Source organism: Lissotriton helveticus, chromosome 11, assembly GCF_964261635.1.
Source record: "Lissotriton helveticus chromosome 11, aLisHel1.1, whole genome shotgun sequence".
Taxonomy (NCBI): domain Eukaryota; kingdom Metazoa; phylum Chordata; class Amphibia; order Caudata; family Salamandridae; genus Lissotriton; species Lissotriton helveticus.
The window spans coordinates 945,312,939-945,332,260 of record NC_136072.1 but is presented as its reverse complement, the minus strand read 5'-3'; the positions used below and the strand labels follow the sequence as shown (position 1 = coordinate 945,332,260).

General features: G+C 45.8%; 1 protein-coding gene and 1 pseudogene across 1 annotated transcript in view; both read right to left on the bottom strand.

Annotated features, from left to right (window-relative positions):
- Positions 1-19,322, bottom strand: part of PITPNB (phosphatidylinositol transfer protein beta) — a 463,503-nt gene that overhangs the window by 337,017 nt on the left and 107,164 nt on the right. The gene's annotated exons all lie outside the window — the stretch shown is intronic.
- On the bottom strand, positions 9,139-9,894 carry LOC144791355 (cold-inducible RNA-binding protein B pseudogene; annotated as a pseudogene).

The window sequence follows — 19,322 nt, the reverse complement described above, 5'->3', positions numbered from 1 at the left end:
TGACTCAATTGACATGGCTAGCTAAAACTGGACGAATCCGGCCTGGCATTCCAGGGAGGTCGAACCGTGTGTGCCCGGGAGAGACACTGCATGGTTGCGAATGACCACTATGGAAGGCACGTCCATCCCGGAGCTCAGCCTACTGTGTTGGAATGTGAACAGTTTGGGGGACAAGATTAAACATGGAGTAGTACTCCAATATATCAAACAATACTCCCCTGACGTAATCCTAGTGCAGGAAACTCACCTCATGGGCAATGCCTTCAGGACCCTTGATCGCTGGGGGTACAAAATTATGGTTCATGCTGGCCACACCTCCGACTACATGGGCATGGTGTGCCACTCAAAAAACAGTTCCCCCTCGCTGTCAACAAGTCTTGGTCGGACAATCTAGGTAGATACGCAGTCCTTTCTGGTACATGGGAACGGGAGACAATTATTACTCTATCTGTCTATGGCCCACGGCTCTGCATGGTGCTAACCTTCCTTATGCCCTTATGCTTCAATTGCCCATTGCAGGGCTCCTGATTGGGAGGGGGAATATTAATATGGTACTATGTAATAAAAGACCATCTGCCCACAATCATCCAGCAGGCAGATTTTCTCGTTGCACTGGGCATTCTTGATATCTTGAGAGCCTTTGACCCCACCACACAACAGTATACTTCATTCAAGGTCACATGGAAGCCTTTCCCGTATTGATTTTATTATATCATTGGCTTCTCACCTTTCAAATTTTCATGATGTGCTGCACTTGGTGAGGAAAATCTCTGATCACTCCCCGTATGACTGAGATACAGAATAGGCATTCCATGTACCAAGAGGGTAATCGCCATAACTCTCTGGTATCTTAAAGTCCCAGGTGTAAGGGAAGGTCTCATAAAAGTCACAACCCTGTACTTCAGAGAAAAGGCGCACTTGGTTACCTCTTCGGAGACACTCTGGGAGGTCTATAAAACAGTGATTAGGGAGTCGTGCACTTTCTTTGATGGTGGGGATCAAACGCGACAAGCGAGCTGCGATAGAGGCCCTCGAACAAGATATTTTAGACCAGGAAGCTCAGCTGAAGGGTAATGAGAATGGAGAAACAACACTAAAACCTCAAGCAGAAGAATACAAAGTTAAGTGACTGAGGCGGCTTGGGCCAGGTGTATGAATGGGGGGACAAAGCAGGGAAACTGTTTGCATGGCTGGATAAGCATGGAAGGGCAAACCGGTGGATGGCAGCAATATGTTCGGACGACAGGGAGCGTTTGCGCGATCCTCAGGCGATCATGGATACATTCGCAACCTACTACTTACGCCTATATGCTTATGGAGACACGGCCACAGAGCAGGAGTCCCGAAACTTTTTGGCAGATCGGCCGCTCCAGACTCTTTCACCTGAGGAAGTGACACTCTTGGAAATCGACCTCACGGAGGATGAGGGTAACCAAGCAATTCGAGCCACAAACTCAGGCAAGGCACTGGGGCCTAATGGCCTACCTATACAATTATATAAACGCATAACACCCACCGCAGCTTCCTACTTATTGAAGATGTTCGAAGATAGCCGCCCTAAGATCGCACTCCGTGAGGATCAGAGGCTTGTCTCTGTAGTGGTAATACACAAAGAGGGCAGACCAGTGGGGCGATGTGCCTCCTATCGGCCTATCTCATTATTAAATGCTGAGGCGAAGATTCTTGGCAAACTTTTGGCACTTCGCCTTATTCCAATCATTTTGAAACTGGTCCACCCAGACCAATCGGGATTCAAGCTGGGTGACAACACAACTCTTAACTTGCAACAGCTTCACGGAGTCTTGGGACAAATACATAGAATCCGTGAGGATGCAGTGATTCTCTCTCTCGATGCACACATGGCATTTGATACAGTGGTGTGGCCATATGTCTTTGTTGTACTAAAACATATGGGTTTTGGTCCTGGCTTTCTGTCCTGGGTGCAACTGCTCTATGCTGAAACTTTGGCGTAGGTGGTGGTAAATGAGAGGGTGTCCCGAGTTTTCCCCCTCAAGAGAGGACCCTGGCAGGGCTGCCCCCTAACTCCCCTTATTTTCGCCATAATTCTTGAATCCTTGGTGGTATGGGTCGGAAGAGACCCATTGATCTGCAGTATAAACTGGACAGAGGACTGGGAGGGCAGAATATCGCTATATGTTGAATATATCCTCCTCTACGTGGCCACTCCGCAGTCCTCTATTGTCAGACCACTGAACATCTTCATCAATGTTGGTCGATACTCTTGATATACAATCAATTTGTCCAAATCAGTGGTGTTTGTCATCTATAGGCAAACACCACTCCTCCTTCCAGACTGTGATGAGCGAGATTTGCAGAGGACCTATAACTTAGCTCCTGCTGAGACCTTCCTCTATCTGCAAATTCGACATGCTCTCCAGGCTGAGCTACCCCGAGGCGAGGACTTCCCAGAGTCGTCATCACTAGAGAATAGATTGTTGGAGGACCACATTACTAACAGGGCAATCTCCTCTCACATACGAAAAACTCATTTACTACTTCCCTGATACACTTTTGCGACTGCGAGAACGCTGGGAAGCGGACCTAGTTGATATGCATGAAGACGGCTGGCAGGAGGCCTTGGGATCGCCCAGGGTGGTGGCCATTAAGACACGTTTCAGACTGGTGCATCTCAAAATACTTCACAGGGTTTACTCGTCTTGTAACACGTTGGTAGAAAAGGGCAAGCGGTCGAACCAGATGTGTTGCAGACACTGTGGTCAGGAAGGTACTTTTTATCATATTATCTGGGAATGCCCGAGGATCCAGACCTATTGGGACTCGGTGGAGTCGTGCATGAGTGAGGTTTGTGGTGAGAACCTGTCGCTTTCAGCTAAGTGGTACCTCCTTAATGTGTGGAAGGCTATTGTCCTGGTGCACGCGGACCAGACTTGGGTGACCTTGGGCATGATGACTGCTAAGCGCAACACAGTTCATTTGTGTGAGCCTGAATCCACACCAACTCTCAGGGACTGGAAGAGACATGGGCTGGTGCATGGTGGCAGAGAGGGCAATCTATGAGAGTAGAGATTGTTTTCAGAAGTGGGAAAGAGTCTGGAGTAAATGGAATGTTCACAGGGGAAGTCCATGTGTCGCCCTGTGCTTGTGCCGGTAGTGTCCACGCTGCATGAGAGCAAAGAGTAAATTGGGCCCCGGGTGGAGTGAGTATTGTACAGCTTTCTAAGAAAATTGGTCATAAATGTGGTAACAGTCACTGCAATGCCTAGAACTATTGCCATGTATAAAAGAATGTGGTGATGTATTAAATAATAAACTGTTGCTATCTAATAAACAGAAGTTTAAACAAAAAGTGACCAAATACAGGTATTGAATTGAATTGACAGAAATAGTCTAACAATGGTAAAGGGGAGTGGTAAAGACAGTTGACAAGTGATTGATTGAAGGTCAGCTCACACTTGGAATTATTGTTAGAATACATGACATTTAGAGGGTTTTTTTAAAACTACAGCAGGAGTAACACATGGTTTTATGGAGAAAATGTCTGGAGTACTACCAGAGAAGGGCCAAGGGTACAGTTTCTTTTGAAAACTGAAGGTTCCAGGGTAAGGTTTGTTGAGTCTCAGAAAGAGCTAATTCAGTGTAATCGTTACTTTCTAATCCAAATAGTTTCTGGGCCTCAGAGTGTGGGGTTCTATTGCAAGTAATAACTTGTACTCATCCTACTGTCTCAGAATCTGAAACAATCACATGTGGTCAGGAAACAACGGTATACCATTCAAATACAATAGAGCCCACACATAACCTAGACTTTGAATGATAAGAAAGAATTTGCAAATATTTTTAAACAAATGCCCTTCAAGTTATTTGGAAATTAAAGGTTTGCTGATGGATTCGCACATCAGAGGGTAGCTCTTACAGGGGATTAAATCTTGAGACCATCAATCTCAATTGGGGACTGCCTGGTCCTGAGAGATTTTGTCTCTTTTAAATTAGTGTATTTTTCTACATTCTGATTTTTTGCAGGAGCCATTGGTGTTCATGTGCTTACACTCATGTTTTTCTTTTTCAGGACCTTATAATGTTTGTGTTAGAAGTTCCTAGCATATGGAAAAAGAGTTACCCAGGGCCTGCAAGTTAAATATCACTAGTGAACTGCAGCATCTCTTGTACCCAATTGTGCTATCCACTGCAGTGGCAGTGCAAGGATAGTTTCAGGCCTACTGCTGTAGTCTTTAGACTGTGGCAGTTTAAACACTGCCATTCAACCTGTTAAAATAAACCCTTTGAACAAATCAAAACCTCCTTTTAGATGTTAAGAAATCACCCCTATAAAGGTATTTTAATCCACAGGGCAGGGAGCATGGCATGTATTTAAAAGCAGGACATGTAGAAATGTAATGTTAGCATGCCCTTTCAGCGACTAGCATCCAGAGCTATTTTTCACTGTGGCAGGCCTTTGTTTAAAACCAGAGTACAGATTAAGAATCCTAAAACTGTTGCTCGGGAACGGGATTAGCTAGAAAAGTTATTAAACAACTCTTTTGAATATTTATCGAGAATTCAATTCAATTGTGAAGCCGGACTTCAAATAAATATTGAGGAAAAGTAACTTTCAGAAAGTTAGCTTTTCCCTGTCTGAAGTCCCTGCAGGCTAATTTGCATTTGCTCTAAAACTTCTCATGCAGGAATCAGCACTGGTATAGGTATGAAAAATGGGTGGAATGCTTTCTAGGAACAAACAATAGGCTGTCCTTAATGAAGTTCTACTAGCAAGGAGCTGGTGATTTTTTTTCCTGAGCAATGCCATTTGATTAATAAAGGGCACAGGGGTACGTCAATGGTTTTCTGTTGTTCTGTCTAGGCAGAACCTATACTTTTGGTTTACCCTGATTGCTGCTTCAGGTATTCTCATGATAGCCAAGTGCAGAGATCTCACACTTCATTTTTCCCTTGTCTTGGGTACACCTGCTTTGAGCCCTCCTCATCACTACCTCCTGTGAGAGCATTCACCTTGTAAAAAGACTGTACCATAGCTATTACATGACATCTGAAAGGGAACACCCCCCAAAGCTGGTGCCCAGTAGCAGCAGAGCAGGGATATGGTCCTGGAGGCACCTTGTGTTTTCGGCCATGTTGGTCATGACCACCCTCTGCGCTTCGTGGTACGCGTTGCTCCAACAAGGTAAGGAAATGGCCCTTTTCTGGCAAAAGCCATCCTAAAAAGGGACCAAGCATACCCTACACATCATGTGCCAAGTACATAACACCTAATATAATGTACACCTCACTTGCATAAAACATGTGCCACAGCCCTACACATCATATGTGCCGTGTACATAACACCATACTTGCATCAAGCACCATATACATCACGTGCTATGGACATAACACCATGCTCTTTTGTACACCAAATGTGTCCCTTATACTGAAAGCTGGCCATGCACCATACACCCCTGACTTAGCACCACAGAGCTGCTAATCTTAACTACGACTGTAACCTGTGTTGAGAGGGTCCATGTGTCGTGCATGTTGGAGTAAGCCTTGATTTGGTCTATCATATCCTTTTATGATACTAATAGTTAATTGCGTACTAAATAATTCACTCACAACTGTTCCATCCCCACTACACCAGTGATTAGTGTGGCAGCGTGCATTAAGTGGCCACTGCTCTCGCATGTGTCTTCTGGAGGGATGCATAAATGCATGTCACCTGCACAGATTGTACCATGCTGTCAGCTTGGTGGTACTCGTTTTCTTCCTTTGTGGGGCCTTTATTTTGGTCCCAAAAGCTTAGCATGTACCAAAAAAACGGGACCCCAATGATTAGAGCCATCGTTGGCTTGGTGGGAAGTCTTGTGAGGCAGATTTATTGGTGGCCAATGATGGCCTGGCTTTTAGTCCAGCTGGTAACTCCTTATTTGAGGAGTCTTCATGTTCACTCATAAGGGTCATCACGAGGTCATCCCTTCACATCAATCAATCAATTTGGAACACAAAAAAATAAAAATAAACAGCTATTTTATCATAGAACGCTATTTTTCTTTTTTTTTTTAAATGTAGTGAGCTTTTAAAATGCATCATCCTTTGCACATTTTCAGACGCACAGTGCTGTTAAAAGTGCCTTCTTCAACAGAAACTGTTCAGTCTGCTCTTTAACACCTGCTCTTACTATCCCATGTTGGCAGAGAACTGGTTTTCCCATTGCTTTGTCTAGCTTCAACATATATGTTAAAATGTTATGCATACTTTAGTACCAACATTGAATTGTTTTAAATATATGTGCAAATAAAACTTATCTTGCTCAGTTGTACCCCAATGGATGACTAATGGCACTCCAAAGCTCCAATTCCAACACTATTGAGATGACTAATATGCACTTGATTCGTTTGCAAAGGGAACTTCGTGTCTACCTTCAGCGGATTTGAGTCGTGGCCCGACCTAATGTTTTCTAAAACCAGACTGATGCCACACATAAATTCAGCATTTTCCATCCACATTTTCCTAGTGTAGGTTCGTTCATTTGCCATGCCCTCAAGCAAATGTGGTTTCAGCTGGCGGCCATCTCATATTTTTTGTTTGTGTCTGTTCAAGCCTAGTGTAGTAACAGGGCTTGTGCTTAAAGTCAGCAGCTAGCAGCTTTCTTGTGGAATATGTTTTTTGGTGGTGATGAAAGTTTGACTGTAATGACCATGCTATAAGTGGCCTCTCTCAGTGGTGCCAATGTGGGTTATCCATGCAGGCTTTAGGTGCTCGACTTGTCAGCAACTGTAGAAACTAATCAAGAGCCCGCTGCTATGCCTGATGTGGAGGCCAATTTGTTTTTAAACTATGTTGAAACATCTGTTGTGGTGTTTTCATTAATGCACATTGATTAATTGCTTAAGACAGTTAGTTGATCTGTGCTTTAGTTAGTCCTTCTTGAAAGCCCCCCCGTCACAATTTGTTGTGATGTTGGTTGGCAAGTGAATGTATTGGTATTTTTGTGTTACAGACGCATAATCCATGCCACGAAGAAAGACTGTTGCACACTAAATTACCCCTACTGTGCACACCACATTTAAGAAATGTATTGTACGCAGTACCTTGTATTCTTTACTGTGGGAATTGCTCACTGACACCCTATGTAGTGCATTCTCTTAATGTATTGAACATATTTTACTACACTCACTTGCAACAAAATAAGTGTAGACAGCACTATAAACCTTTCCCTGTCTATCCCTGAACACACACTCCTACACAAACTTTCCTCTCAATTCCCAGCTGAAGTGCTCGGATTTCTCTAGCTGCCTGGTTTAGCTAGAAGAAGAAGATTTGGCTTTTCAAGCCATGCTGGGGATGCTACCACCAGATCTCCTGGATATTCCTCTGTTTGAGCAGATACGTGTAGGAACATATCACCTTTGAGGCCAGGGTAGTTCGCCTACCAACAGTTTCTAGTCTCATCAAAAGATTTGTACACTATTATCCCTCAATGAGGCATGCACCAGAAGCTCGTTTATGGCTCACCCACATTTGGGAGTGTGGGGGAGGAGGGGGATTCCTGGAGAGGGCTCATTACAGTCATAGTTCATAACTGTCCTGACCTTGGCAAAGAATAGCAGGTGAATTCGAGATATGTGTAAATTCTGAAAATAGATAAGTCCTGGCTCTCAGATGAACAGCATTTCAAAAGCTGATAACAATGATAGAATAGCTAGTCCAAATCAGGAGATTTCAATTGGCGTTTAGTTGCTCCAACATATGCCAAGTAGGAAGGTATATTTGGCCTGGACGTCTTTTTCTTAAGGTCACTTTGTATGTAGATATTCACAATAAGCTGTAATGCCTTTTCATTCATCTCGCAACAATTGGGTTACGGTCACCTGCTAACCAAACTCTGCTAGTACAGATTCTCTCTCCTGTTCAGATTGCCTCTCCCCAATACTGGCCTTTCTCCTTGACACCTCATCAAGGGTAGTCAACACAATATAAATATAATTACAATTACAAACTGGTTCCAAATCTTAAGACAGTGGATGACTATATGCTACCTGGAGTAGAAAAGTAGGACCCAAAGCACCCCACTTTTTCCCCAGTTCCAAGTTCTTCTTAACCATGTAATGAAACGCTGCACAGAGTATTCAAAGAGCTGCTGTGTAACCAGGGCTGGTGTCTGTATGACCGTCAGTCAACCATAGTTAAGGAAACATCACCCAAACTCTGTACAGACTGCAGCAGAAGCTGATGGTCTGCTTAATTCCTAGGCACCCGACTGCCTGTTACTAAGTGAGGGATGGAGAATACCTAGACCTGTAGAAGGGGAGACTGTCCAGGAAAAACACAAACAAGCAGCTGATTCCCATCAGGAGAGATGATGGGACCAACCTGTGTTGTGAGGGTCTCTCAGTGCAGTTCCCATAGTTGACACAAAGAAATCAAGCTTAAAAGCAACATTGCGCCCTTCGTCACCCCTGCAGCATGCCCAAAGGACTAATGCTGTGACTGATTGATGTTGGTGTACCTGACTAGGGAGCTGTCGTCACCCAAGAAAAAGCCCTGTTCTCATCCAGAGGATATAACTGCTGAAGGCAAGTACCTGACTGAAACCAGCCAGGAGATCACAACTGCTAAAGACAACCACCAATCTGATCCCAGCCTGGAAGCTACAAATTCCAAAAGCAGGGTCCCGCCAGGCAGACTTGCCGTGCTTTTCAACCCCAGCGGTCTAAGTCCAGAGGAAGACTACCAATGAGGTCCCACATCACAAAGCCTACACATCGGTACAAGTCCGATGAGCAGACGTGTCAAGGTAGTACAAGTAAGGTCCCCATAGCGGTTAAAGTGGGGCCTAAAAGTGAAGGTCTGAATTTATTGAGCAAAAGTAAATATGCTGGGAGAAGACAAAGTGTTGTCAGAGTGATCACTTTTTTTTTTTTTGATAGTTTCAGATTTTGAATAGGCTCCGTGAAGCCACCAAGAAATTGAACGAATACAACTTTGAACCAATTCAAAAATTCACTTTTTAAGGGGAAAAACAAAAAAAAAACGAGACCTTCCATAGGAGGTCTGATAGTAGTAGGAATGTAAGCACGGTCACCTGCAGTAGCAGGCCCCTTTAACTATGCATATATTGTAAAACGTCAACATTGATGCACTCTTTTCTACGGGATCCACAACAGGTAACAGTAGAAGTTTATAGGCGTAAAGTAATCTGGGCCATGTAAGTCTGCTCTCGAGAAAAATACCGAGTGCGATTACAGAACTGTTTTAGAAAACATTGCATATTTTACATGAGCAGACAAATTAATACAGTAAAAAAGCAGGTACGGGACAACGAATCAGCGAGGCTCCAAAAATCTTTATAAATACAGCCATTGGAAGGACGATCTTGAGTCGAGAAGATTGTTATCATTGCGAGCGTTTAGTTGTCGTAGCTGTCTCTGTAGGAGCCGCCTCCGTGCCCGCTGCTTTGGCCACCGCCGCTGCTGTAAGAGTCCCTGGAGCTGTATCCGCCGCTGTATCCACCGCCTCCGTACCCGCCGCTGCTCCTGGACTCGAAGCGGCTGCCGCCGCTGTAGCGGTCTCCGCCTCGCCCTCGGCCGCCGCGGGAGTAGCCCCGTCCGCCGCCGCTGCCTCCATAGCCTCCTCTGTAGCAGCCCCGGCTCCTGTCGGACTTGCCGGCCTGGTGCACTCGGATCTGTCGTCCGTCGAGGGTCTTGCCGTCCATGCCCTTCAGGGCGTCTTTCGCATCCTCCTGGTTCTCAAAAGTAACGAAGCCGAAGCCCCGGGAGCGCTGCGTCTCGCGGTCCTTGATCACCACCACTTCGGAGATGGCGCCGTACTTGCAGAAGTGCTGCTCCAGGTCCTGCTCGTTGGTGTCGAAGCTCAGGCCGCCCACGAAGATCTTTCCGTCATCTGAAGACATGTTCCCGCTCTTGGTGCTGAAAGACGAAGCTGAAGTGTCTGAACTTCAGCTTCAGAGTGATCACTTCTGGCAAGAATTGCCTGAGCTGATCTACAAATTATGGAGTAATTGCTAGTGCATTGCACCTATGGCTAATCTATGCCGGTAGTCTTCTATAAGTCTCCGAAGACATTAAGAGAGCTTTCTGGAATGGGAAAACAGCATTACAATCAATGCAACACTTGACTAGGAATCGTATTTGAGATCAGAACCTGTAGCGGAGACGCTGTTGCACTGTGTGGCATTTTATTTTACTTTGATATTAAAATAATGTCTTTTTACAAAAATAAGCAATGGGCTGAACAGTGCATTACAGTGTATGATGAGTTCTAAGCTTTTGGCCCCCACACTACCTCCTTGGAAAGATTTTCACTGCTCATTGTACTTGGCTGAGTTTGACAAGCCATAGTAAGATGAACACCAATGGCACATGCCCCCAATCATCATAGATGTAGCCTGTGGTTCCGGTCAGCCCTGTAGGATCCACGCACCAGAATGGGGTCTGACTTTTGCACTTAGTCTCTTAATCCAAGTGCAACGTCTATATTACATAAAAATATGCCTACTGCAATCTAATCAGTCAATGACCTGTTGTACCATGGTTTTATTGCCAAGTACAGCATTCCTTGTTGAAATCCCACCTTAACCTCTTAAAATAAATACTTGAATTTCAAATCTTGACACTATGTATTTTAATTTGTCTCCTAGAATCAGTTGAGGAAAACAAAGACCTTCCTGTAGAGCAGACCGAGTTCTGACAGGAAATATCGAAATGGGTAACTTTTAACTCTGTAGACTTACTGAAAAATACTCTGTGGTATTATAGGCATATATTCACTATATGACTGCATTTGATTTGGTGGATAGCATGCAATTGTGGGCAAAAGCTCAGAAAGTGGCGAGCCCAACTATTCTCCTTGATGAAATTAAGCGGATACATGTATAAATGTGGAGCAAAGTTAAGATCACCAGTGAAGGGCAACAAGGGCATGCATTTATATAAACAAAAAGAAGGGGTTAATACAAAGGTGTATTTTGTTCAGATACAATTTTCCTGGTAATGTGTACATCTTTTTTGATGGAAAGGCCACTGCCAGGGTGGACTTGGGGAAAATCAGAGTAATCTTACAAAGGACCTTGTCGCACTTGTTAATACTCCAACAGCATTTCAACATCAATCAACTCTGTGCTTTGCTAATATGTTATGTTAATACAGCTTACTTTAGCGCACAAATCACCTCCGAAGAGGTATCTCAATGCTAAAGATAAACACAGGCAAGACAGAATGCCGAGATAAAAATAGAACGGTTTTAATCACTTTCCTGAATTTAACATAATCAGAACAGATGCAGATATGAAAGCTAAGTAAAAGACCTGCCACCACATCTTGTCAGTCGATCACAAAGAATCTTAAGCAAGGCTTCATTCTTGCAAAGCAGATTCTTAACTGGACAGTAGCATTTGAGTTTCTGAAATAAGTAGCTGGGACAATTACCCATTAGTGATTTATGTGCTAGATAGCAAATTAAAAAAAAATAAAGTATTTTCTTAATTGGCAGCCAATGCAGGGCTCTCAGTAAAGGTTCAAAGTCAGAACCAGAAGGGAGATTGCAAACAAGCCACGCCGCTGTATTTTGGACCATTGTAATTGAGGCATTAGAGTCTCATTTTCTGATGCAAGTAAGCTATAATCTTATTTGATAATAATCAGAGCCGGAACAAGACTTTTGCTGGTAGAAAGTGGAAGATAAGAAACAGCTTTCTTCAGCAGATGCATCATATTGAAGTAGTTACCACTAATGGCAACACTGTGGTCTCTCTTATATAAAGACTGATCTATTTTAAGACCAAGATTCTTAACTATCTGCTTGGGCGTAGGAACAGGGCCTAGTTCTGTAGGTCACCACTCCGAAAACCAAGGTTGCAGGGCCTTCCCAAACAGCATGATCACGGGTTTATTGGCATTTAGTTGCAAGCAGTTTGTTACCATCCATTCTGCAACCGCTTTCATGCCATTGGAGAATTGGTCCTTGAATATATCCTTGTCTTTATCAAAATAGATAATAGGCTGAGTATCATCAGATTATGATATAAATTCAAATTAAAAGGTTCTAGTGATGGTAGCTGGGGAGGGGGGGGGGGAATCATTGATGTTAAACAATGTGGGGCTTAAGCAAGAGCCCTGCGATACCCACGTATCAATCATCATGGTTTGAGACTTGAATGTGCCCAATCAGCCTAGTGTACGGCACAGTCTCAAAGACTGTAGATCAAGCCAGCAGCACCTGCATAGATGGAGTACCTTTGTCCAAGGAGAGTCTTATGGAATCAGTAACCGCAACTAAGGCAGTCTCAGTACTACAAGAGAATCTGAAACCAGATTGCGATGGGTCCAGATCTTATTCTTTTCAAGATAGGCTGGAAGTTGAGTTTTTGGAGCAGAAGCAACAAAATGGGCCAATAATTTGCAACATTGGCCTTCTTTTGTTTAGGTACAACATATGCTGATTTCTGATAAATTAAACAGTACCTGACAGTGGGTGCAATCTGGTTGGGAGAGTAGGGCTGTAATTCATGGGGAGCCAGATTTGGCTTTTTTTCTAAAGTCTTTTAAATATGCTCAAGAGAAATGGGTACACGCGTTTCTAAACTGCAGACACAAATGTGAGAGGGAAAGTTATAGTTTAGCACCTCAACAGACTGATCAGCAGAAATAGTAAGTGTTGGAAATGGCCCTTTTTGCAGCGTTATCCCCAAACTTTTTGCTTCTTCCTCCTTTGTTTTTCCTGACCCGTGGTTGTTGGCAATTTTACTGTAGGCACTTTACCACTGCTGGTTACCCATGATTGGCATGTATATTTTTTTACAAGTAGGTCCCTAGTAAAGTGCCAGGGCTGGTGATTCAAATGCTGCTAGTGGGCCTGCAGCACTGATTGTGCCACCCTCATGAGTAGCCCTAAAATGGCGTTTCAGGCCTGCCACCGCAGTGCCTGTGTGCAGTTGCTAACTGCCATGCTGACCTGACCAGTGTCCACACTGGCTAGGCCTAACCCTTCCCTTTCTGTACACATTGGACACCCCTATGCAAGGCCCTAGGTACCCCCTCTGGGCAGGGTGCAATGTATGTGAAAGGTAGAGCATGTACTAGTGTAGGTGACATGCTCTGGTAGTGAATTACAGCCATTTTCGTTGTTCACTATTGAAAGGCTATCTTGCCCATAGGCTATATTGGGGAATGCTGTGTATAATGTTTACCTGCATATCTTCCCATAGGAGCAAGATAGAAAATTAAAGTTTGGTATCCCTGAACTCAGAATTTAGGAACCTATCTTTTAGGAAGGATGGTTTTTACATCCTGTGTTTGAAAACAGCACTTTTAGAAAGTGGCTGTTCTCTTGTCTAACCTTTCTGTGTGCCTCTGTCTGTTTGTGAATTGATGTCTGGTTTGTGAGTGACCGGGGCTGGGGTGGTTCCAGGAGGCTGGATGGGTCAGCCCAGTGGTGAATAGAGAGATCTGCATGTAGATGGGTGGGAGGAGTTGCACATGGGGCCTGAATAGGGCTGTGCCTGCCTTCCACAATGCTGGCTCCACCTCCAGCTGGGCGGCTGACAACCCTGCCCCTCTCTCTCTCTCAAAGGAAAGGAGGAGTCAAGAAACAAAGTGCTCCAGGACTGACCGCACCTGGTTTGGAGAGAGTCCAGGGCTTCTCTGCCTTCATAGAACAAAGGAAATATTGGTATAAAAAGGGATACCCAGACCCCTGAACTTTAAATCATCCTGGAATCAAGAAGGAACCTCTGCCAAGGAGAAAGCTGGAAGACTGAAGAGGAAGGACTGTCCTGCTGTGTGCTTGTGGGCTGACCTGCAGTTGCTTTTCTGCCAAGGAGAGGGGAAGGACTTTGCTGTTGCTGTGTCCACTAGCTTGAAGAGATCGCTAGGGGCCTTGAGAAGAGCTGGCCTCCTGTTAAGAAGTCCCAGGAACAAAAGGACTTCACCCCAGCTTTCCACCTGAACTCTGCTGTGTGAGTTCTGCCCTTCCTAGATTGATTGATCCATTTGTGGGGCCTTTGGAAGTTGTTGCCTGCTGTTTGGGGAGCTGGAAAAGAAGAACAGAAGATCTACAATTTTCACGCATCGCTCGCTTGCGGAGCACATCGACAGTGCGAGACAATTCCCGTTGCTGCGAAGATCGTTGCAGCGCCTGTTGCCACTGCAAGAACCGACGCATCGTTCGCTTGCGGAGCGCATCGCCCCGGTGCGGGAAGATTCCTGTCGCTGCGAGTATTGCAGAAGAGCCTGTCATCGCTGTGAGAAACCGTTGCATCGCTTGCTTGCGGATCGCATCCCGTCGCTGCGAACATCGTCGCAGAGCCAACGCATCAAGGGGCCGCGAGAGGAGAAGATGAACGTTGCGCCGCGCATCGTCGCCGCACCGGAGATCGTCACCGTCCCGAAGATCGTCGCATCGTGCCTGTGCGAGACGCTTCCTACCGAATCTGCGCACCAGAATCCATACAAGGCATCGCATTACTCGCCATACAGACCGGATTTGTCACAACACGCCCGCTGCGTGCAGAGGGGTTGTCGCCTCACCTCCCCAGGGTCTCAGGAGTGACACATTACTTGTTTTTCAACGCTGCAGCTTACACTTGGAACTTTTGTCGCATCTACAGGTACTTTAGGCTAAAAGTGACGCAATTGTGCATTATTTTGACACAAACCCTAGAACTCTTTTAAACTCATATTCTTGAACTGTGTATGTTGGATTTTTGTCGTTTTGGTCTCGTGTAGTTTAGATAAAGATACTTTATTTTTCTAAACTGGTGTTTAGATTCCATTTGTGGTGTTTTCACTGTGTTACTGCGAGTGTTGGTACAAATACTTTACACATTGCCTTTGATAAGCCAGTCTGCTCGTGCAAAGCTACCAAGGGGGAGAGCAGGGGTTATCCAAAGAGTGTATCCCCCTTACCCTGACGAGAAGCAAGGGTCCCTATTTGGACATTGGTACCTACCTCTGCCAACTGGAGACCCCCAGATCTAACAGTAAGTTTCCAATAATTTTGGTTTATTTTCTCCTTAAAGAAATCTGCTAGGGAAATACACAGATCTTGGAAGGCTAGAATAATCTGGGAACAATGGGATGATAAACAAAGTAATGAAGGGCTTTGAATAATTCTTTAGAAGGAATGCCAGTTTCTTCGACTTGAGTGAAAATATGGGATTTAAGTGCCAATGGAAATTTGGCTAGCTTTAGTATAGGTAGGTATCAATTCTATTGAGGACAGAGGCGAGGATTATGCCTTCTTCCTTAGCTTGATTTTACAACAGCTATTTCAAACACAAAACTTTTTTTAATTTTTTTAATTAATATGTTTATTGGTATTTTCACAGCAAAAAAAACAAAAAACAAACAATACAGCAGTGCAAAGATATTAGCATGGCCCCAGACACATAATCTACATACAGTCGTTTTGTAGTTACACCTCGCGAATATACATTGCGAAATGAAAGGTTGATAGTAACTAGCGCCGCAGGCACTCAGGCGATTCATCTGTGGAGCGAGACACAGCCCTACATCATCTTCGTCACCCCTCATGGGTGGAGGTGTGGAAGTGAGCGACGGTCACTATTAGGGTGGGAAAAAAAATGGTGATCTGTCTATGCGTCAGACCCCGAGTCATCAGGAGTAGTTATTACTCGTGGGGTAATGTCAACACGGTCAGGGGTCGTCTGTGTGGGCTCCTGGACACGTACACGGACCAGAGGTTTTTGAGTCTGTTACGGGGTGGTAATAACTCGCTGTAAGACTCTGTTTGTGTGCAGCAATACAACATGTCTCTAGACCATTGTATCATTGTAGGTGTCGGTCCACATAACCAACAGAGGGCAACACATCTCTTAGCTAAGAGGAAAGCCATGTCCACCAGACGTCTGTGTGCCTTAGGGAGTGATTTGGAATAGCCTAGTATAGCTAGAAGCGGATCTGGAGATAGCACCATATCTGTAATGCAGTTAACTTTAGCAAATACTTCTCCCCAGAAGGCGGCGATCTCCGGGCAATCCTACGCCACGTGAATGAAGTCAGCGACCAATGTCCCGCACCTTATCATTGCGGGCTCTCGCGGAGCGCATATTGATGTAAGCGTTCCGGTGTACAGTACGTCCTGTTTAGGAACTTAAAGTGGACTAGTCTATGGCGTCCGTTGAGCGATATTCGTGTGGTACTTGAGCAGCAGTACAGCCATTTGTCATCAGCCAATTCTACCTGTAGGTCCCGCTGGCACGCCAGTCTTGGTTGGTGTATGCACCGTCCCTAGCGGAGAGCGCCGTGCGGCATAGCCTGGACACCAACTTGGCAGGCGATTTAGCCTTAATAATAGCGGTCAGGGCCGTGACTTCTGGGGGTTCTGCCATATCATCTCCAAGCAGTTCCCTTAGAGCGCGTCTCACTCTATGGAATTGGTATTGTGAGAGAGTCAATGGAGTCTCCTCTCCCTCAGTGACATCCCCCCAGGAACGGGCAATGCCGTTTGCGAAGAGATCCCCTATTGTATGCATGTTTAGCGTCCACAGTGCTACGATAACTCCCCTGTCCTTGCATGGCGTCAGCCAGTGGCACCAATCAAGGCGAGGCAATGGGGCATATAGTAAATTACTGGCTTGGGCGTCCAACAAATAGTGCCATGCGTCAGTGACCGAATTTAGAGAGGCTAATATACCAGTGCGTCTATTGCGCGGCGAGAATAGTAGAGCTGGTATGGGGCTCAGCAACAATGATTTCAATCCGAATGTGCGGAATGTCAGTAGGACCATGCATCCAGTGATATGCGTGAGATCACTGGGCCACCCTATAATATAAATCTAAAATCGGGGGCCCCCAGTCCTCCCATCGAGTATGGTAGAGTCAATATTTTCCAGGCCACGCAAGGTTGTTTGCCCGCCCATGCCAGGCGAACCATCAGCGAGTGTAGACATTGGAAGAAGGGGAAACATGGTGGTCTTGCTCCAATTAACATTTATGCCCGAAAGGGAGCCAAACAGGACCACCTCTCGTAGGACCGGAGACAGGTTGGTCTCGGGTTCTCGAACATAGAGGAGGGTGTCATCTGCATATGTAGACACAATTAATCTGTAATTTGGAAACCGTATCCCTCTCTGTCCATGATACTCCTTTAGGGCACAGGCTAGGGATTCCGCCGTCAAGGCGTAAAGTATCGGGGATAGGGGACAACCCTGCTCTGTACCCCAGCTGATTTGTATGGGGTCAGTGACCAAAGATCCGATCCGGATACAGGCCGTGGGGGCGGAATATAGTGTCGCAAGGAGCTGTAGAAGACCTCCCCAACTCCCATTCGGCCCAAGACCGGTCTCAAGAAAGGCCATTCGATGGAGTCGAAGGCCTTTTCCATGTCCAAAAAGTCCGCGACTGCGGGGACCGTCTGGGCGTGTATGATGCATAGCTACGAAGACGGTCTGCAGATTATAGGTTAAGGTCCGGCTAGGTGCGAAACCAGCCTGCTTTGGAGCCACCAGAGTGGTGACTAATGGGCTAAGACGGTTGGCTAGCAACTTCGCAAAGATTTTTGTGTCCAAATTCATTAGAGATAAAGGCCTATACAAGGCGCATTCATCCGGGGGTTTCCCCGGCTTAAGCATGTCTACTAAGATAGCCTCTCGCATAGTCGGGGGTATCGTTCCAGAGGTACATATATCTTCAAACAGTGTGAGTAGATGCGGGAGTAAGAGATCCTGGAACGCCTTATAAAACGAGACAGTGAGGCCAACACTTCCAGGTGCGCTCCCTGCTCTCATCTCCGAAAGTGCTAGAATTATCTATTCACGTTCTATCGGTCGCAGCAGGAATTCCCAGTGCAGATTGGACAACCATGGAAGTTCGATATGGGTCAGATAGTCAAGAATGCGTTCCTCTGAGCCGGGTCCCCAGGTGGAATAGAGCCCCGCATAATATTCCCGAAACTTCTCAGCTACTTGTATCTCCGTGAGCAGGGGGTCCCCCGGTTGCGGTGTAATGTCTGGTATCGTACTTCGATCCCTGCGCTGTTTGAGGATTTGCGCAAGACCCGTTCCCGGCCGCTCGCCCTCGCCATAGGATCTAGCGGTGGCATATTTCCCAAGGTGCTTAATTTCCGCATCAGCTTCCTCGTGGTATTACCAAAGTGTGTGTGCTAGATCTCGAGTAAAGTCCTCATTCTGGACTGTCTCACGAGAGGCCTCCAGGTCCTTTAATTTGCGCTCCAGGGTCGCCAAACTACCACGTATCGATTTAAGAACCCCCACATGTTTAGAAATAGAAATCCCCCGAATATATGCCTAAAAAGCCTCCCAAACAGTTTGGAAGGAGTCTACAGATCCCACGTTCACCTCAAAGAACGTCTCTATGGACCTGGCTAATTCCTCATAAAAACTGCGTCAAGAAGAGAGTAGGGCGGAAAACTCTATAAGAACGGGGGGATTCGTTTCTTAGGGGAGGCAAGAGTTAATAATAGTGTGGAGTGATCAGAATATGTGCGGAGAAGGATCGTACATGAGCGGACCTGTTGGAGTAAGTGCCGGGAGGCAAATCAGTAGTCTCTCCTCGTGTGAATATCGTGTTGTGCGGAATAGTGTGTGTAGCCGCCTTGGCGTGGAAACCTATGTCACCATACAGCGGACAGGTCAAACCTCAGTAGCGATGTCTCCACCACCCTAGCGGAGGCGGAAGGGCGTCTGTCTGGGCCGTCCGATCTGTCCACGGCTAGGTGTCTGGTAAAATTAAAATCCACCCCCCCCATAAGATGTGATCTTGAGTATATGGTTGGACCTTCAACGTCAGGTTTGTATAAAAAACGGGATGATCATAGTTCGGGCCATAGACATTTTAAAGGAGTAATTCCAGTCCCTTCCCGCAACATTTGGAGAGAACGAATCTACCCTCCCTGTCTGTCTCCAGGGGCGGCAACATTACCGATGCCTTCGGGATCACCCTTATCATGACCCCCCCTTGCGTGCGAAGTAAAGCCCGCAGTGTGCATATTGCCCAGTAGGCCTTTAGTGCGCAAGATGGGGCTGTCTGGGCGAAGGAGAGTCTCCTATAGGAAGGCCACATCCACATTGTGCCTGTTGAGGTAGCTTAAGATTTTACGGACCTTACGGTGGTCGTTTAGACCGCCCACCTTCCAGGTAAGTAAGACCCATGAGTCAAGAGTGCCTTCAGGAGCAGTCACAGGTGCGTCAGGTGTGATAAGGTATGTACTTGGAGAATAACAGGAGTATGTGTATCAGGACCGTGCCTCGCCCAAGTTGTACAATGAAACGTAACAACCAGGAATACTTCCAAAAACAATCCCAACTGGAACCCACCCCCCGCCTGTGTGCAAACAGATATTCAACAATATAG